General features: G+C 39.3%; 1 protein-coding gene across 1 annotated transcript in view; it reads left to right on the top strand.

Annotated features, from left to right (window-relative positions):
• Nucleotides 1-9366: 9366 nt before the first annotated feature.
• Nucleotides 9367-22193, top strand: part of LOC307137930 (uncharacterized protein) — a 23933-nt gene continuing 11106 nt past the window's right edge. The window contains exon 1 of the mRNA XM_079835964.1: nucleotides 9367-9476. The gene's annotated coding sequence lies outside the window, so the exon portion shown is untranslated. The remainder of the gene's footprint in view (nucleotides 9477-22193) is intronic.

Genomic DNA, 22193 nt, shown 5'->3' with positions numbered 1-22193 from the left:
GAAACCAGGCTCAGTCGGGGTGCCAGTTCTCCTCTGGCCAATTAACAAACAGCGTATTATTATTATTATTCTGGCAGTTTTACAGCTCGGAGGTCATAATAGATCAGAATATTCGAGGGACCGGGGGCAACATGCTGGAGACGGGTTTATTGAGGATGATGTTGATTAAATAATTATTAAAGTGCAATATTCGAATGATCGGAGGCAACACGCTGGAGACGGGTTTATTGAGATGCCGTGTCGATGAGGCAGTTTCAGGGGGAGTCTAATCACGGTCTCCCAGACACTTCGGGGTCCTGTGTTGGTCTTCTCTGGGCGCAGGTCCACCATCTGATCTGGATACGGCCCGGATCCAGCTGACTGCAGTAAACCTCGGGATAAAACAGAGAGACTAACATTAGCGTAGATGCCATTCTCCTGATGATGTAACGAGTACATCAGGTGTTATGGGAAGTGTTCCCGGTTCCGGCTGACCTAGTTAATGCAGCCTAACAATCATTTCATTGAAAAAGTGTTTTATGTGTATGCCACAGTAAAGAGATGTGTTTTTAGTCTAGATTTAAACTGACAGAGTGTGTCTGCTTCCCGAACAATGTTAGGAAGACTGTTCCAGAGTTTAGGTGCTAAATAGGAAAACGATCGACCTCCTGCAGTTGATTTGGATATTCTCGGTATGATCAACTGGCCAGAATTTTGAGACCGCAGTAGACGTGATGGAGTATAATTTGTTAAGAGCTCGCTCAAGTATTGGGGAGCTAAACCATTTAGTGCTTTGTAAGTAATAAGTAAGATTTTAAAATGTATGCGATGTTTAATAGGCAGCCAGTGCAGTGTTGACAGAACTGGGCTAATATGGTCATACTTCCTGGTTCTAGTAAGAACTCGAGCTGCTGCGTTTTGGACCAGCTGGAGTTTATTTATTAAGCGAGCAGGGCAACCACCCAGTAGAGCATTACAATAATCTAACCTTGAGGTCATGAACGCATGAACTAACTGTTCAGCATTTTGCATTGAGAGCATGTGCCGTAATTTAGATATATTTTTAAGATGGTAGAAAGCAGTTTTACAAATGCTAGAAACGTGGCTTTCAAACGAAAGATTGGTATCAAAGAGCACACCCAGGTTCCTCACTGACGACGAGGACTTGACAGAACAGCCATCAAGTGTTAGACAGTATTCTAGGTTACTACTTGTGGAGCTTTTTTGTCCAATAATTAAAAATTCATTTTTTTCTGAATTGAGTTGCAGGAAATTACCAGTCATCCAATGTTTTATATCAGCTATGCATTCCGTTAATCTTGTGAATTGGTAAGTTTCTTTAGGGCGTGAAGAAATATAGAGCTGAGTATCGTCAGCATAACAATGAAAACTAACGCCATGCTTCCTAATGATATCTCCCAGTGGTAGCATGTACAGGGTGAAGAGTAGCGGTCCTAGCACTGAGCCTTGTGGTACTCCATACTGAACTTGCGATCGGTGTGACATATCTTCATTTACTACTACAAACTGATAACGGTCGCATAGGTATGATTTAAACCATGATAATGCAATTCCACTAATACCTACATAATTTTCGAGTCTATTCAAAAGAATGTTGTGGTCGATAGTATCAAATGCAGCGCTAAGATCGAGTAACACTAATAGAGAGATACAGCCACGATCGGATGATAAGAGCAAATCATTTGTAACTCTGACGAGAGCAGTCTCAGTGCTATGATACGGTCTAAATCCTGACTGGAAATCCTCACAGATACCATTTCTTTCTAAAAAGGAACATAATTGTGAAGACACTGCCTTTTCAAGTATTTTTGACAGAAAGGGTAGATTTGAGATTGGTCTATAATTGACTAAATCTGTAGGATCAAGTTGCGGTTTTTTAATAAGTGGTTTAATAATAGCCAACTTAAAAGTTTTCGGTACATATCCTAATGACAAAGATGAATTAATGATATTAAGAAGAGGATCTATGACCTCTGGTAGCATCTCTTTTAATAGCCTAGTTGGTATAGGGTCGAGCATACATGTTGTCGATTTTGATGATTTAACGAGTTTAGCCAATTCTTCTTCTCCTATAGCAGTGAATGAGTGTAATTTTTCCTCAGTGACACTACAATGCTCTGTCTGATGTGATGCTGTATTAGACGGCTGCATGGTTAAAAAATGTTTCCTAATATTATCAATCTTACATGTGAAGAAGTTCATAAAGTCATTACTGCTGTGCTGTTTACAATCATCAGAAGTTGAAGCTTTATTTTTGGTTAATTTAGCCACTGTATCGAATAAATACCTTGGGTTGTGTTTGTTTTCTTCCAAGAGAGTTGAGAAATAAGCAGATCTAGCAGTTTTTACAGCCTTTCTGTATGTGATCATGTGCTCTTTCCACGAATTACGAAATACCTCTAATTTTAAAACTAATTTTAAAAACTATCCGCTTTCTCACTGCGTGGAAAACTATCCACTTTCTCACTGCGTGGAAAACTATCCACTTCTCACTGCGTGTAAAACTATCCACTTTCTCACTGCGTGGAAAACTATCCACTTTCTCACTGTGTGGAAAACTATCCACTTTCTCACTGTGTGGAACTTTCCACTTTCTTGCTGCAAGGAAACTTCCGCTGACTCTCTGCGTGGAAACTTCCGCTGACTCACTGCGTGGACTTTTTCCGCTGACTCACTGCGTGGAATTTTTCCGCTGACTCACTGCATGGAAACTTCCACTGACTCACTGCGTGGAAACTTTCCGCTGACTCACTGCGTGGAAACTTCTTATTACTCACTGCGTGGAAACTTTCTGCTGACTCACTGCGTGGAAACTTTCTGCTGACTCACTGCGTGGAAACTTCTGATTACTCACTGCGTGGAAACTTTCCGCTGACTCACTGTGTGGAAACTGTCCACTTTCTCACTGCGTGGAAACTTTCCACTCTGAAAAACAGGAAAGAAAAGAATGAGTGCTTGACTGGGAGATTTCTCACTGCGTCCACTGGAAGATAAATGCTCGCTGGACAGAGACAAAACTGAGCTCCTGTGGGAGCAGAGGGAACAGCACTGCTGTGGCAGTGGAGAAAATTAACCAGAGAAACTGAGCTCCTGTGGGAGCAGAGGGAACAGCACTGCTGTGGCAGTAGAGAAAATTAGCCAGAGAAACTGAGCTCCTGTGGGAGCAGAGGGAACAGCACTGCTGTGGCAGTAGAGAAAATTAGCCAGAGAAACTGAGCTCCTGTGGGACCGGAAGGGAAAGCACTGCTGTGGCAGTAGAGAAAATTAGCCAGAGAAACTGAGCTCCTGTGGGAGCAGAAGGAAAAGCACTCCTGTGGCAGTAGAGAAAAGGTTGCCAGAGAAACGGGTCCTGTGGGAGCAGAAGGAACATCACTGCTGTTGCAGTGGAGTAAATTAGCCAGAGAAACTGAGCTCCTGTGGGAGCAGAGGGAACAGCACTGCTGTGGCAGTAGAGAAAATTAGCCAGAGAAATTGAGCTCCTGTGGGAGCAGAAGGAAAAGCACTGCTGTGGCAGTAGAGCAAATTAGTGGAGAAATTAGCCAGAGAAACTGAGCTTCTGTGGGAACAGAAGGAACGGCACTGCTGTGGCAATGGAGAAATTAGCCAGAGAAACTGAGATTCTGTGGGAACAGAAGGAACGGCACTGCTGTGGCAGTGGAGAAAAATTTAGCCAGAGAAACTGAGCTCCTGTGGGAGCAGAGGGAACAGCACTGCTGTGGCAGTGTTACAGGAAATACAATCACTGGTTCAAGATGAATGGAACACAACACAGCCACATTGATAATGATGAACTTTTGAAGAGTGGAAGTCCATCAATATTGAAAGAAATCTCCAGGGAATCAATTCTCGAAGTCACCTCAGAAGGATATCTTTTCAATGTTTTTTCAATTTCTTTAGGCAATGATAGATGGATGTACTGCATTCCAGATTTATTCTGAATATCAACTGCTCGTGCAGTATTCAAAAGTGTGCGTGCAGTAGCAGGCAATGTGTGATGTCCCTGTGATCGCAAGACTTTTAAAAGGTCATTTAAAGCACTTTGTCGGATTTGATGTTTGTTGGCCCATGCAATGAGGTCCTCTCTCAAATAATTAGTTCCACCATCCTCTTCAGAGAGTGACAAATATATGTCATGATCTGGAGTGTGTTCATCTATGCTGAGTGTGTCCTCTTGATTTAAGGATATATTTTCACTCTCTCTTGAAGAACAAGCTGTGATACACTCTGAAATTGAACTTGCAGATGATGAACATTGTTGTAAGGAATCTTGAAGTATAGAACTAGTGCAAATATTATTTTTGGCCAGTTTTTGGTGACGATTAGAAATAATAATTTTGGCTGCTCTCCAGTGTCTCATATATTCTCTCCTGCCAACTCGTCTTTTGTTTTCCATTCTAAAGATAAGACGTTAATGTTGATAACTTAATTTTAATTGCATTACATTTAGACCCATATGATTGTTTACAAAAAAGATTTAAAATAATGTATGCTTACCTCAATGTGAAAATAGCCTAAGTAAGAAATGGAAAAACAATATTAGAATAATTGCTTTGTTTAGCTACTTTAAACTTTTTTTTACACTATAGATTTTACACCCAAATCTGATTTACATGATTATAATAGAAAATTCGAAATTCTATTATAATAGAAAGCTCTAACGCAAAATAGAAATATTTTTGTAACATTATTTATGTCTTTACTATCGTATTTGATAAATTTATACAAACACTGGCAGTGTTCATTTAACAGCTGGGTTTTTTGCTGTGTAGTGTGACCTGTTATGGCCAGCATTGGCCATCTTCAACACCAAGAAAAAAAACCTGTTGGCCTGCCTTTACTGAACAGGGTATCTAACGTATTAGAGGGTTTTCTATGTTCGAGGTTACAAACGTTTGTTTCTTTTCTATGTGCGTTTCCAAAAAAGGGAAAAAAAGAAAACATTAAAGGGGTGATAAAACCCGATTTCACTTTTCTAACTTTTATTTATATATTTGCTTTTAAAGAAATCAATTTCTAAGGACTACAGCAAATGGCCGGTAGGGACTAGACAAATGCTCGATCATCTTCACTAAAATTGTTTGGGTCCGATTCATAGAACCCGGAAACCATCAGACCGGTTTACAAGGAGGGACAGAGCAGTGTAGAATAAAGGTAAAATATATGAAAAATAATGAATTTTTTTTTTTTAAACGAAGCATGAACACGTCACAGTGCACCCCACAAACACAATCAAGCCTTCGAAAGAATGTGTTTAACCACCCCTTTAACGTGCAAATACGTACCGCGCTTCGCTGTCTGTTCAAGGAGTGCTGAAATGTCAGGTAACGTTAGGCTAATCATCATTAACATCATTATGACTAATACCTTTTGTTATAATGTTAAAATATTTGTTGTTTACCTGACCAGAAGATAACACTTCTCTTAACGGTAAGGATATCTGAGTAACGTTTCTAAAATATAGCTAACGTTAGCATTTACACAAGATCGCAAACTCCATGAATTATCAGCTAATTTGTCCGTTCAGTTTGTCGAAAGAACAAATTAATGTCACATTAGACACGGAAATTGTAGGTTGTTTGAATATTTGGGTATCTTATTTAGCTGAGGTAAATTAAATGCAATACCTACTCACGTATCCACGTATCGTTTGCTCGATGAAGAATGAGACGGTTCAACTGTCAGTTGAAATTTAAAAGGCTGATATTCGCGCTTCAGGTCAGTGACGAGTACAGGTCGTCCAGTGGTTGTCCAGATACCCTAGGCCAGGGGTTCTCAACTGGTCCCACCCTGGGACCCACATTTTCCCATGGTCATTAAGTCGCGACCCACTTTTTTAGAATTCAACCAACAAAATGTATTTATTCAAAAATAACTGTTGAAAACACTCATATATCATCTTTTTAAAAACATAACCCTACATACATAAATATATTATCCCATACAACGTGCACTTCAGAGCTTAATAAGTAACTGGACCCTGACAACCACATGTACAAAAGTTAATTAAATAAATAAGGCCACATAAGATATCTATTCAGAGCAAATTAATAAGAAACTAAGGAGGACCATGACAACCGCATGTACAAAAGTGAATAAAATCAATGTCAAAATCACTCAAAATAAACAAGGCCACAAAACAAGATATTTTCACTGCATTATGAGCAAATTAATAAGAAACTAAGGAGGACCATGACAACTGCATGTACAAAAGTGAATAAAATCAATGTCAAAATCACTCAAAATAAAGTTTTCACCTAACCAGGTCATTTGTGGAAGTTAATGAGACAATTGGGGATGTGCTTTACTCTTGATAAGAGTTTCAAAGTCTGGGGTGACAGTAGACAGAGCTACTCTCAGAACATGTTCAGTGTCCAACCTGTTTCTCTGCTTTGACTTGAGCTGGACCAAGGTAGAGAAGCCACTTTCACACAAATAGGTTGTGCTGAATGGTAAGATCGTTTTGACTGCTAAAGTGGCGAGGGATGGATACTCAGTCATCACATCGCTGCACCAGAAGTGGGAAAGGCTTACCTCACCAAATCTCTTTTTCAGCATCAGGTCACATGACAGGTCCACCAGCTGATGCTCTTCGTTGCTTGGCAATGTGATGTTTTCCACATTGATACCGAAGGGGTCGCGTATCCAGTCCATAGTTGTGTTTCTCTGGGAAGTAGTCGTCAAACCGAGCTTGAAGTTTAGTGAGATGCGCCCTTAAAGTTTGTTTCAAGTTATTTTTGGCCACACTGTCCAGCTGCTGTGCTTCATAGCAAGAGTTGGGAAACATGTCCAGTCTGTCTTTGGATAAATGATTCAGCCACAGTGAGATCTTTTTCTTGAACGCAGCAATTTTGTCTGACTGTTCAAATATATTGTGTCCTCTCCCTTGCATCGATACATTTAATGTGTTGAGGTGCTCAAAAATATCAGCAAGATATGCAACTCGTACGAGCCACATTTCGTTGTCAAACAGTTCTGCATACGGGGAGTTAGTCTCTGAGAGGAATGTGGCGATTTCTGTTTTAAGTTCGTAAAAGCGTGACAACACCTTGCCCCTCGACAGCCAGCAGACTTCTGAGTGATACAGCACCTGCATGTGCTCAGAGCCCAGGTCTTTACACAGATGTGAAAAGCAACGGCTACTTTTTGCACTACGTTTTATGTGGTTCACCACTTTGATGACATTTGTTAAAGCTTCATCAAGTAAAGGTACCATATTCTTAGCCGCCAGTGCTTCTCGGTGCAAAAAGCAGTGGTTCCACGTCGCGTTAGGTGCTCTCTCCAGAATTCGCTTCACCACACCGGAATGTTTCCCGGTCATAGAGGCAGCTCCATCAGTGGTGATTCCCACACAATATTCCCAACTGAGGCCCAGTGAGCTCAAATACAAGTCCAGGGTGTTAAACATGTCCTCTGCTTTTGTAGTGGTAGGGAGGTCTCTGCTGCAGAGAAATTGTTCTTGCAAATCACCGTCCCACACATGCCTCACATAAACCAATAAAATGGCATGGTTAGCGATATCTGTCGATTCGTCCATCTGTAAGGTGTAGTAAGGGCTTGCCTGGATGCGGGCTGTGGTCTGTTGTTTTATGTTACCAGACATGTCTTCAATCCGCCGAGCTATGGTATCATTGGAAAGTGGTATGGTTATCAGTTTATCCGCCGCTGACTGATCCAGCCGCTGACTGATCCTCTCTTACCATATCCATTGCAGCAGGTAAAATGAGCTCTTCGGCTACTGTGTGGGGTTTCAATGCGGTGAGCTACTAGGTAAGATGCCCGAAGAGCTTGTTCTTGTTTGGAGCAAGACGCTGTCAGACACTTTTGTGATGCCCTCAGCTCCTGGAGACGTCTTTGAAAAAACTCCACCGGCTTGTCTTTCGATGCGGGATGTTTTGTTTCTAAATGGCGCTTCAGTTTGGACGGTTTCATGCTCTCATTGGCAAGCACTTCACTACAAAGCACACACTGCGGTTTCTGTCCATTATTATCCTCAATGTACGAAAATCCATTTTTTAAATAGTTTGGGTCATTTGCGCTTCGCCATCTCGAATCTGAATGCCAAAACAACACAGGATGGTTACCATGGCGATGGTTACCATGGCTACCATAGTAAACTACCGCACGTCTCTGACGGATGCCTGTCAAAATAAACCCCTTTTAAAATAAAAGACCAATCAAACATGAGACGCACATTACAATTTTTATTTTTATTTTTATTTTATTTTTACCAGCTTACCGAGATCCACCCAAAGCAGGTCTGCGACACACTTTTGGGTCGCGACCCACCAGTTGAGAATCACTGCCCTAGGCACAACCTTAAGCTATGGCCCTGGACGGTGGTTCATAGTCAACATCGTGACAACGCTGTAACAACCTTCACCACACAACGTAGTTATAGCAACCTTTTGGCCACGTTATTAAAACGTTGTTAGAAGGTTGTGTACGTTGTGTCAACGTTCTGTTTGCTGGGCATAGATGACATAAAATCTCTGCACTTTTGATGAATGGCTATACTTCTAAATTTTGTAATTTCACCATTTGTGAGATTTAGTCAGTTGAAACAGTTTTGAGGTTAGGCTATATGATCTAATTTTGTGTCTCTGGAAAATAGTGATCTATGATTGCATTATTGCATTAACGGGCTGTAAATACATCTGAATACCAATTCAGATGCAGCTTCTGAAAAACAAATGTTGTTATAACCTAAAAGTTTATAAATTCTATTTTGAATCAAATAAGACATTTCTGTTTAAAGCTACTTTTTGTAGTATTTATTTGATGCTCTTCTTAACACAATAATTCACTAAAATATCTCAGTGATAATTTCTCAGACATTTCTTTAGCCCTCATATTCTTTCAGCTTCTCTCTGAACTGCTGTGGGAATTGAAAGATTGATGGAAATATAGACCTCTTCTTTGATAATAACACCACATTGTGAGAAGATAATGACTAAAATACCATAAAGAAATAACCGTGTATTTGCCCTTCTTTAATTGAATTAAGGGAATTTGAGACCCAATGGAAGTGAATGAAGACAAGCAGCATCCATTTAAAAAACTCATAATTTCTCGAATGAAGATGGAATTTCAGAGACTAAAAAGAATTTCATGTAAAAAATGTGTAAAGAATTTCATAAAGGTGTGCAGGTGAAAAAAAAATCACACAGATAAAGACCATCTATTCTATTTAATTGCGGACTATTGCTTGCTCTTAACTTTTCAAGATCGGCTAGATATATTGGCATCTCTTTGAATGAGCAACTTTCACTTTCATTTTACCGAGACGCATTGCCTTTTATCTACATTTCAATAACTCCCATCACTAGAGTTCCGCCAGTAGAGGGCGCTAGTGCACTGAAGCAATGACACGCATCTGAGTGTAGAAGAAGAAGAGAAGTGTTCCAGGGAAGGGAACATAAACATGTGAAGTGGAGCACAGCCGTACATTCTGCTCTAAATCTGCTGTTTTTCACACTGTGAGTACGTTTATTTTATTATTTATTAGTAAAAATCTAACGAGTCAGTTAATTTAGTGAATCACTTAAAAATGGATTGAAATTACAATTTGCAAAGATTATGAGTTGTGTTTTTATTTTATGTAATTAACAAACAAAACCTTTTAATGATAATTCATATCTAATGCAAACAGGTCTCGATTTGAGGGGGCATGGCATCCATCCTTGTTGATAAAATAACAAAAGCACCCCCTCTTTAAACCCTCTTACCATCCCCATTAGATTGAACAATATGGGGCAAATTGTTGCGTTATTCCAAACAAATAGATTGTTATCCACAAGTAAATGTAATGAGATTCACAAAAATTAAATAAATTCAGAAATAAATAGAATGAGATCCACAAATATAGCTATGCAGGAGTTTCACAAAAATGACGTAGACTAACCATGTTCCGTACACAACGATGTTCTGTGCAGATTAACTTTTACCGCCGATCACTGAGATCGCATACATAAACTATATATCTGTGTCATCATCATTTCTCCCTCTTTCACACCCGATCATGACAGAGACCCTACCGCCGTTTGTTCCAGTGAGATTTCAGTAAATATGCAAGGTGCGCCCACTGCGCTTGAAATTGGACGGTGGGCAAGCTGCACGTCAGACTGCAGCTTGTGTGGGGAACTAGAGCAGCGAAAATGTACATTTTGATTCAATTTATGCTTCTCACAGTATTACAGTCTTTATGAAATGAATATTACGTTATCACAAATTGTTAAATATATGACCTTTTGTTGAATAAATGCTTTGAAATGGGAATTTTTAAACGTCAATTGCGAGCGATGACCGCTTGGCGCCGACTCAGAGAGACAGTAGTGATGGGTCGTTCGCGAATGAGGCTCTTTTAGGTGAACGACGGGAGCTGGCTCGCATTTCTGAAGAGCCGACTCTATTTAAAAAAATATATAGCCTATAGAAATTAAATCATTATGTCATAATTAAATAATGAATTTTATTTTATTTACAATAATTGACTAATTCAAAGAACAAAAAAAAAAAATGATATAGGTCTAAAGGCGCACACATTCGTTTCGACCATAGACCGTAAAAAAATATGGACGACGCGACTTCATTGACTTCCGTTGACCATAGTTGAAGCTTTCATAGTTCCGCCTAACTTTCATTGCCCATCACGGCGCTGACATCTTGGGACCGAGTCTGAGCAGAAGCGATCTCGGGACCGGAGTTGCGCATTAGAGAACAGGAAGTAGAGGCGCGATTATCAAAAGCCCGCCCACACTCTCGCAGATGCAGAATAATTCATTGTGTTGGTGTGAAATAAACAGTTATGGAAATGTAGAAATTAAAGCTTAAGCTCCAATCTCCTCCCAAAAATCCAGAAAAAAGTCCGTTAGTGCCTCAGTGACAACTTCACTCAGAGAAGCCGTCAATCTCAGCTGTCAATCATGACGTCACACCCCCCGTTTTTATAGCATCAAATAACTCACTAAAACTAAACTTATTTAAAAAACGAACACTTGAAATGAAATTATCGTAATAAAAACTGCCTAAAATTACAGAAACCATCTTTAGGAAACAATTATTTGAAGTGTAAATTAATTGTTTAGTGTGTCTCGCTCTCCATTCAAATACATGGAGAGGCGGCGTTTAGGAGCTATACTGGGACCGGCCACCGGGGGGCGATCGAGGCGCGGAAGCTTCAATTTCTGACAGGAGCACTACAGGCTTGGTTTCGACTGTCTGGTCAGCCTCACATTCTGTTCCTGTCAATCATACACGAGGTGTCAACCAATTATACGGCATGAGGGAGGGGCCGAGCCATCACACACACGCGTCGCACACACAGTGTCAACTGTCAAACTCGGAGGAGAGGAGAGGAAAAACAGCTGTGAAAAGTTCAAACAGAAGCAAGAAAATGAGTCGGAAGCACAGCAGCATTTGGAATCATTTTAATGATGTAGACAATGTTAAAGCACAGTGTAGAATTTGCCAAAACAAAATCTCACATAAAGCCGGTTCTACCCACAACCTACACCGGCATATGCGAACTGTGCACCCAACTGTGAAGCTAGCGGAGCTTCGAGAAACTAGCGGTCCTGCTAGTGATGGTGGTGGAGGAGCGACTGGAGCCAGCACCTCACGTGGAGATGTATCCACTCAGTCAAGCAGGCCTAATCCGCGACCCAAAGCAACGCAGTCTTCTATAATGGACCAGTTGCAAATGCAAATGTTTAATAGTATTATTTTTTCATAAATCAATGCATTTTTAAAGAAATTGTGAGACATTGTGAGTATTATTATTTAATTTAATCTTTTAATTAGAATTGTTTTCACACCTATCATAGACAAAACATTTAAAAAAATTAAAGAGCCGTTTGTGAGTCAAACGAGCCGGCTCACGAAAAAGAGCCGGATTGCCCATCACTAAGAGACAGGCAGAGTTTTGAAGTTTACACATTGGTTTATCATTACATTTTTTAAATCAATGAAAATTGTTTGCCCTTCTTTGTCTTCAGAAAGATATGGTAATGTTATTCCCCAATGTTTCACATGGTTCATGCTTAACTCACATGCCATAATTAATATCACAGTCATGCCTAAAGGCCCGGGTATACTGCGGCCATCCGCGTTTGTGCACTGTCCGCATGACGTAATTTTCGTCATGCGGAGGGCTCGCGGCTGGCCGCACACCCCTTCCGCGCGCAGCCCAAATTTCGAGACCGCGCGGACAGTCCGCATGCAACAGCGCATGTGCCAGCAGTACAGAACTAGGTGGCAATACGCACATTATTGAGCACAGTGTTCAGCCATCCAAGTAGAGTGTGCAAAGACCGGTTTAAAAACAACACGCTTGAAAAAAAAAGGAGGGAATTTTGATTCTTCAGTGTTTCTTCCAAACTATGTTGCAATGGTGGATGCACTACAGTCCGATCATGCCCAGCGAATGTCCCGTTGATGACAGGACTCAGTGCTGCCATTCGATGTCTGGTAGAGCATAGGAAATTTTTTTACTGCGCATGTGTCGAACGCGGTCATCCGCGCGCATCCGTGGTGTAGTATACTTGCGCGGACAGGGCTGCGCACGTGACGCGTCCGGGCGCGGAAAATGAAGTATACCCCGGGCTTAACTCGCATGATTCTTTAATGATCTTACATTTTAACCAAATAAAAAGGTATTCACTTTTATTATTCATTTAAATTATGTTTTCTTCAGTGAGTATAAACACACAGCTCACAATTGATCAGATAAATGTCAATTTTCGCAGTTGAAATCAAGTTATTCGCTCTGTACAGAACACCGTTAACACTTATCATCTTCCGGACACCAGCGGAGTAGGTACTTTTCCCCACTTTTCTTCAATACTATTGGTCCAAAAGACATCAATCAAAGTGTGGACTGTCCAATGGGTATTCACCAAGCGGCAACCTCCCGCAGTTTCTCTTGAAGCCAATAGAGTGCCGAAGTTATGACGTCACTTTGTAGGCCAAAACGCTGAAGTGAGTTAGCATTTTAGCCCTACCGGTTCCCTCGCCCTAAAGTCTATGGGTTTTTTGAATGGGTTTTTGCTAAATCGGCTGAAATAAGGTCTGTGGTTAACAAAGCTTCTAAATATTTTCACGTTTTGATCTATGACATAAAATGCACTAGTTAAAACCTGCTTTGTGATTTTTTTAAAACTTTATTGTGTCTTAAAAACGGTGGTTGCTAACAAGTTGCTAAAAGGGACTACATCCTTTGGCGGGGACTTTAGACGTCATCGTGACAAACAGGTAATCTCTCACTAGCCCGCGTTTCAGCCTTATGAAGAACTTATGTGGCGTGAATAAATCGCGCTATTAGCGCAAAGTTGGATACTTGAACATTTGGAGTTTACTCTCTTCACATGTTCGTCTCGTTGAGAAATGGCTGACATGGGCTGTGTTTACACGTCTTTTTTTTTTATTCTACTGTTAATGTGTGACAAAACGTAGTTTTAAGACTTTTTCAGTCGATAATGTGGTTGTTTAAAGCTCAAATCTGTGCCTATTTTAACATTTTATCTGGTGTTTTCGGAGTTGTGAGCTCCAGTGGGTCGGCGGCGCTCCGCGCTTGTTTACCTGGCGAGAGTAGACTTTCCTCGGCTAGTCCTTCTGACGTCTGCCGTTGGCTCTGATGTCTCTGTGGCGTCTCCAGCTATAATTCGTCTTGTGGAGATTTAACGGCCCATATTTGCTCTCATGGATCTATAATTTGTTCCCTGGCAAATCGTTTAGGCTGAGGGGAAAGTGAAGTTTCATTACTTGTTAGACATGTGCCGGTAAACGGTAATACGATATACCGCAATAATGAACATGCACAATATTGTTATCGTGGGCACTTCAAAATACCGTGAATAATTATTTATTACGAATTATTCCGATTTTTAGAATGAATTTTAAGAATACTTTACTCATCAACCGTTTAAAATGAAAAACACGTCAAAGAGGAACGCGCACTGATGTAAATAGACCGTGCATGAGCCGAGCACATGGCGGAATGAGGAGACGCTGAAGTGCACATTCATTCTTCGACAGCAGAGGGCGCTGACGGAACAGCAGAAATGCAGCCGTTTCCCCAGTAATCACATAACCTAATACATAATACTTAAAGACTTAAGGCTATTTATTTTCAAACTTGCATTTTATATTTTAATCTGGACTAAATTACATGCCCTAGATATTGTTTGAATATGTTCTGACTGTTGTTCAATCACACACTTTACAAGGCTCCAGTATTTAACATTAGTTCCTTCATTAACAAACTGACAATGAAAAATACTTCTAAAGCATGTATTAATCTTAGTTAAATGTACATTTCAGCATACCTATTGTTCTTTATAATTCTTTTGCACTTTAATCTGTTTTAAATATTTGTTTACTTTATACATTTTTGTGTATTGCTTTATTGTATTTAAATGTTTGGTTCTTTTGTTATAAGTAAGTGATTTAACCTTTTATAGTATGACAACACTTTTTTTGCAACTTATTTCAATATCGTGATAATACCGTATACCGTGATAAAAGCTTCAGCAATGAATCGCAACATGAAAATTTGATACCGGCACATGCCTATTACTTGTTTATTTTTAGGCTATAACTGTACGTTGCAGTTGTAACGTTAGCCGACTAGCACTGACTTTGAATGTTTGACTGAATTGTTCGCTTTATTTAATGTATAGCTTATTATACCTTTTACTTGTACTTTTGTGTTATTGATCATACATAAACTTGCATTTAACAAAAAGAGACTGGGTTGTGTTTCATGTCATTTAATGTTATCACAGTGATAATCATATTGTCTGAAAAAACATTAACAAAAGATAAATCTCAGAGAGGCACGCATAAACAAAATTAGTTTCTAACATTTTTGGAAAAAACGAATGGGCAATATTTCTCATGAAAAAGTGGATAAGTGTTCATACACAGCACAGATCATAATGAGCGAGCGTGTTTTTTAAATAAAGTTTGAGGAAGCTTGATGATGACGTTGATCCGCGACCATGGTGTGCTGTAGTCCGTTTATAGCCTACCATTAGCATTTTATATCTGACGGCTTTATTTAAGCTTCAAAATGTATACATTTTGGATTAATTTGTAAAGATTATCTTGGTAGACAAAACGTGTAAGGGTCATAACTCTTTGTTGAACACAGATCTTATTTTTTGCGATTTTCCAAAAGTCAATGGGGAAAATGCATGGCTTTTCGATCTAGGGAACCCATGCGCCACTAACTTCCGGGTTGGCCTACAAAGTGACGGCATAACTTCGGCACTCTATACGGAAGTGCCTTAAACTGCAATTCATCGACTGGCCGCTAGGGACAGGCTCCAGAAGGGAGCAGAATCTCATTGAGCCCCATGTTAAAATGGCCAACTTTACAGCAGAATAAAACATGTTTACAGCCTGGTACAAATTGTGGTTTTGGTCTATACGGCTAATTTTGCCCTTCATGACAACTGTGAGGGGGGTGAATTTTTTTATAACTCATTCATTTACATTATATAAAGCATTAAAGTTCTGCATAATTAAGGGCGTGGCCACTTCGAGTGACAACTGGATAGCCGTTTATCTGCTGTCTGTCAGTCATCGTGTCACTTCAGCTCCGCCCACGTCCCGCCTTTTTGCCCATTTTCTGTTATCCGGGAGTGACGCGCTGCCAAGATGACAACGGCCATCTCGTCCATACTTTGCGCTTCAGAACGGCTCATCAGAATCCTATGGGTGACGTCACGGACACTACGTCCATATTTTTTTACAAGCTATGGTATTCACCCAGAATGATCACACAAACATGCTTGTCTGGCTCTCAACAACGGAGGAGTGGGCATGGACTATGGTTATTCTAGAGCTCTATAAAATCCGTTTGATTTTTTCCCAAATTCCGTTGTATTTTTTCCCAAATTCCGTTTTTTTCCGTTTTAATTTTTGCAAATTCCTTTTTTTCCGTTTTCATTTTTGGGAATTCCGCTTTTTTTTACCCTTAACTGTTATTTTAGTCATAAAAATAGTGTGCTTTTAATGTTAATATAATAGAACATAAAATAGGAATGACCTTAAACTTATTGAGTTAACAAACATCACATTTACTTCATCATAAGTACTTCAAGTCACAAAACAATATCAGTGCTGTGAATTGATAAAAAAAAAAACCTAAATTAATCGCATTTTTCAGTAATTAATCATGATTATTTGCAATTAAAAAACATTGGAGTTTTGAATATTTTGATATTGTAATAATTTCAGTTACTCTCCAAATTAATGAAGAAACAACTTAAAGACAGCATATTTTAAATGTGTTGTAATGTCATGTTTTTATGAATGAAGGCCAGTATATCACTAATACTAATGTATCTATGATTACAGTTACATTACAGTATAACTGAAAGCTACCAATTTCAACAATTATTAGGCTTTAAAAAACAACTTTTAATTTAATTGAACTTAAAACAATCTTTACACAAACCCATTATAATAAATGTTATATTTTCCCAGTGGCCTTCCCTGTTAGACACAGCCTACACAGAAATTTAATAAAGTTATCAACACCTTTCTTAACTGCATAAATAATAAGTGAAATATAGATTAATTATCATTAAAGCAATACTTTTCTCTGTTCCCATTGTTCTTTGATGGACATTAATGACAGACATCATCAGTGCTGTCACTTTAAGAGCGGCCGCTTCCGAACATGACGCGGATCAGACGCTGTCCCGCACATCTCATTTTCTCTCAATTTCATTTAAGGCATAATTTTCCATACAGTACATTAAAGTGCATTAAAAACAAGGCAAAATAAAGCAAGCACTCCCCCCGAGGGAGCTGCTCGGCTCGGTACTGAGGGCTTAGCGTTGAGTTTCTTAACGTTTCCGCCGACGAAAGCAGAGCCGTAGAGAGCCGCTTCGCCATACTTTCATTGTTTTGAAGGGGGAGCTGAAATGACGCGAGGGTTGTGTCGCCCAGATTTGCGGTCTGCATTTTCCCCAGACATTCGTTCTTCTCCCACACAAAACAGCATTTCATTCGATTCCGTGAACGCGAAAATTATAGGGCCCTATTAGTCCACGTTAGATTCACAAATAATTCAATTTACCGGTTATAATTAAAATTATTTGTGTGTGTGTGTGGGGGGGGGGGGTTCCCTGCAAAAATTCGCATTCCCGGGGCTAAATATCACATAATTGGGGTTGCATTAACCCGCAGACATGAAAAACAGCCCTCGGAAACAGTGTTAAAGTAGCCCAATTGCGCGGGAAAATTGGTTGCCCGGATTTTTTTAAAACACTATTTAAAACTTCTTTCTTGGGTTAAATTCTGTATATTCTAGCATCATTAATTTATATTCACCTGTTGTGTATGCTTCGAGTATCAAAATATCATTAGGACGTTAACAACATTAAAGAAATGAAAAAAAGAAATTACCACTTTAACCAGTAGATGGCAGAAGAGGAACACTTTTAGGCTCATTAGCCATTTTTTTTAGCCATTCATTTTTATAGATTATCAAATCACTATTATAACATTAAAATATCTATTTTTGTTACTTTATTTGTACTGACGTCTTAAATATATAGGCTAATTGTAGGGAACATTACAAAGTCTAATGAAAAACAAAAACCTCTGACTAAACTTCACAATAAATCTTTATTTAAATCGTGTCTGTGCTTTGTTTATGATGAGGGGATTTGTAGATAATGAGAAGATTTGTGTAAATGTAAACTTGCACTAAAATTCATTCAGCATTTTGAGACTGTATAAAACTTGTTTTGATCGACACTGAGAGGATTCTCATTGCCGGTAAATTAAACATATGATTGGTTATTATTTTCAACAGAAATGCCGGTGATTGACTACAATACTCAACGCTGTAAAATCATGTTGTACTGTCGTGACCCAAATAAAATGAACAGATCACTCAAAAAAAAGATTAACGTTGTCTCTTCTTTATCTCTCCCCAGAATAAAATACTACTGTAAAGCCTAATCGGAGTCAATGCACATATTGTGTTATTTGACAGAAATCGCTGCAAATACAGTGAAAATGCTGTCTATCCTGCTTAATCCTATTCAAACAGATTGACTGCGCGTTGTTTGGAACTATAGGCCTTTATCACACTTACTATTTCCGGTAAGTGAAGCAGTGCACCTCTACTTCCGGTCCCATCACGACTCAATCAAAACGCGGGTGTAACTGCAGCGATCCCGTGCTCTAATACTAAATAATGACATCCTTACCTCAGATTTGACCATTTCCTGACACTAAAAGAATAGAGGAGAGCATGGGTGAGACTGATATGGTGGGATGAAGTTGTATGTTTGTGTGTTGTAGGCCTATGCATTTCCAAACTGCGGATGTTTACGTCTCATATCGTCAGCCTGCTGAAATGTTCCCATCCAAATGTGCATTCTGAATAATAAATACATTTCTAACCTGCCGCAGTCCAGTGATTGTCTTCTCATTAACAGTGTTTCTCTTACTAATCATATTTCATAACTGTTGTTACATTTTTAAATTAATTTGACTGATAAACACCCTTACGAAAGTTAACCATGGTTTTATTATAGTAAGAATGTAGTAACCATGTTTGTTTTTTTCGTGGATTGACTACCATTTGTATTAGTTTTACTACAAATACCATGATAAACTACAATAACCATGTTTTATTTTATTTGTAATAAAAACCATGGTTCATTTTCATGTAATAAATAGATGAATGAATGTGCGGTAACTGCCTTAAAGAAAGTAAACAATGTTAAGCATTTAATTAATCTTAAACAGTAATACGTTAACAGCGTGACTGAATTTTGGCATAAATGTGTGAATTACATATACTGTAGGCTACAGTGAAATGATTGTCACTGAAAAGTGACAGAACAATGACTAAAATATTAATACAAATCAATATGTTCATTCAGATCTTATTCGTCAGGTCTCACACACACTTAATCGCGGACACTATTTAGACGTGCACTGACACCGTGTGGTGAAATAATCACGTATGTTTACGACCCTCGGCTTATGTCGGATTAAAAAACTACAAGTTCAACAGAGTTTGGAAAATCCTGTACACAGTAATGATCAGTTTGTCTCTTCTCCTGTCTCGGAAAATGTCAGGATTTTTAAATCATCCTCCAGATGCTTATTTTAATTGTCGTTTGTTCAGCTAGGTGTTCACAGCACATTGAAAACATGCATAACCGGAAGAATCAGCACACTGCTTCGACGCGCACTTCCGGTATTCAATTCCTCTGTGATAAAGGCCTATTGAGAGCTCTATGGCTCTGATCAGCACAATATGGCTGTCATCTGATTGGCTTAAGTAGACGGTGGGGAGTCTACCTATTTGTGGATTTGTGTGAGTGTAGACAGTAGAAATGTTTCAAAATCCACGCGCTGTGCTGCGATTTACAAATGTGCAAGAAGAGATCCACCAATGCAGAGGAAGCCATCAACAAATGCACAGGAAGCAGGAAGGCAGAGTTGTGTTTGTGACATAAAAACATATGTGTGGATATTTTTTTATTCACAAATGTCATTGTATTTATTTGTGAATCTTATTCATTTTTGTGAAACTCCTGCATATATTTGTGGATCTCATTCTATTTATTTGTAAATGTATTGAATTTTTGTGAATCTCTTTACATTAATTTGTGGTTAACAATCTATTTGTTTGGAATAACACAACAACGTCTACTTTGACACGCCCTCAAACACTGTAGCTGGTACGTGTTGTGTACGTGTTGACAAGGTTTTCTGCTCTACAAAAGCAACTTATTTTTGTAAAGAATTCCAAAGGATGAGGATGTGAAGAGTCAGTGGTTAAAATTACCACATCGAGACAACAGCAGTATAACCTTTTGACAATTGCTTCTCAAATCTCTGTGAGGTCAAAATGGGATTTACAAAACCCTTGTCAATTAAAGAATTTGTTCACTTTAAAATAAAAATTACACCATGATTTACTCACCCTTAAGCCATCCTAGGTGTATATGACTTTCTTCTTTCTGATGAACACAATCAGAGCTCGAAAATCAACAAACAAAAAATAAATCAAGCAGCTCTAAGCACTTTTTTAAGCTTGATTCTGTGGGCTTTCCTTCCTTATAATGGCCGTCGTCAATGGCAACGCATAATGCATAAATCTCTAATATTATATCTCTAATCTCTAATATTATCTCTGTAAATATATTCTCAAGCAATATTCTCATCAGTGTTCTATCAGCTGTGACGCATTTAAATCTAGCATATTTTGTGTAAGAGCCCATACAGTATCCTAGTGAAATAAAGCATATATTTTCATATGATTTGACAGTTTATTTTATTAAATATAAAAAATCCAAAAGGTGTGTATCATACCTAACACCTAGATGAACACTTTACAGTCAGTTTTATGACTAAGTCATTCTCTTCAAATGCCATTTAAGTTAGAAACGTGTATAGCCTACCAATGTTTTATGTAACTTTAGAGACGGTCCCTAAATTCGCGAACGTCAAGCCAACTTTATGCCAGTCATATCAGATGCGCTGTGGTTCTGCTGTGTTTGTTTGAAGCTATTTTCGCTGCTGAAATAGAACAAAAACTGTCAATCACTGTATGATGAATGAATCTCCTGCGTACATCGCACGTTCATCTCAGCTTTGAGTGTAGATTTCACCGAGTGAGAGCGGCGCGCGCTCTGAACAAAACACCGCTAATCTGAACGCCTCTGATTATTATATCCATAAACTCAATAGAAACACGTGTGATTGTTTATAATGCGCAACGGGATTATAACAGATGGCTTTTGAGAAGACCATAATAAGTTCAAAGTGGCTAGTGTGAGTGTTATTCGCCACAGCCGAAATACACACGCAGATGGCGATTGTTAATGTCAAGCCCTGATTATCTCTTAAAGGTCCCATGGCATGAAATTTTCATTTTATGAGGTATTTCAACATTAATATGAGTTCCCCTAGCCTGAATATTGTCCCCAAGTGGATAGAAATGTTGATCGGTGTAAACCCGAGTTCTGGCTGTCTCTCTCTGCCTTTGAGAAAATGACAGGCCAGACGAGCCAATCCTGAAGTCTCCTGGTTTGACGTCCAAGCAGGAACGGTTTCCTCCCTTTCCCCCGCCCAGAGAATCTGCCACACCCATGCAAACACCCGAGATCATTAACGTTACTTGTGAACGAGTGAACACTGGCAGTTTCTCAGTGTTTGGATGTACAAATGAAAACAGAAGTCTTTCTTCAGTTCCTTCTGATCTGTGATCATTGATTTCTTATGTGTAGCTAATTATTTATTATTTGTGGACACGCAGCGGCTTCTTTCTCTCCCGACAGAACGGTGTTTTCGTGTTTTCTATCTTGTGAGTCAGTGTTTTTGTACGTCCTTGTCGCGTCTATCTGTTCTAAAATGTGCATACAGTCTTTTCTGTTTAACATCAGCAGTCACATCTTTAGAGATAAACTTCACGCATGCCGAAGCTCGGCCTCCAACATCCCCGACCCCCAGTACTGCATCTGGCCCACAGCGGAGGCACCAAACGCGGCGTGAGATTAAGCAGAAGGAGGGTAAGCGTGAGCGTATCCGGCTAGGCTAGCCAGCTTTCCCCACAATAAACTGGATTACATTCGATTACAGCTGTTGTCTTTGTTTGCGCTGTGTAACGTTACTCAATGCGCGTCAATGACGCTATTCATATGATTGGAACATATCTAGAAATAATGCTATACTCAACACTTACTAACTCGTTCATCTCGCTGTAATGGTACATTGCATGTGTTACAAAGTTGGTAGAATAATGATGAAGAGGACTCGGTGTGACTGGGACTCGTGTTTATTCAGAACTCTCAGATACAAACACAATAAACTCGCGCTGACTGACAGCGCTCTCATAACTCGGTAGTTACTATAAATAACTTTGTTAGCAATCGCTTCGTCTCCGTGATGTCCGGTTCGCGAACGAATCATTCTTTTGAATCGGTTCTTTTTAGTGAACCGAACCAGTTCACCATATCGGACTGAATCGTTCTAAACGGTTCGCGTCTCGAGTCAGCGCTGATCCATAATTTACTAAAGTTACTAACTTTCTGACATGAGTGACAGCCCCTCCGTCTAGAAATAAACTAATAACCTGAAGTATATGCTAGTAACTACAACAGTTCACCCTGAACTGAGACATGCTGAGAGAACTGATGAGAAGTGAACACAGGTCC

Source organism: Gobio gobio (assembly GCF_949357685.1).
Source record: "Gobio gobio genome assembly, chromosome: 14".
Lineage (NCBI taxonomy): Eukaryota > Metazoa > Chordata > Actinopteri > Cypriniformes > Gobionidae > Gobio > Gobio gobio.
The sequence above is the reverse complement of the archived record's forward strand: the minus strand, read 5'-3'. Positions and strand labels throughout refer to the sequence as shown.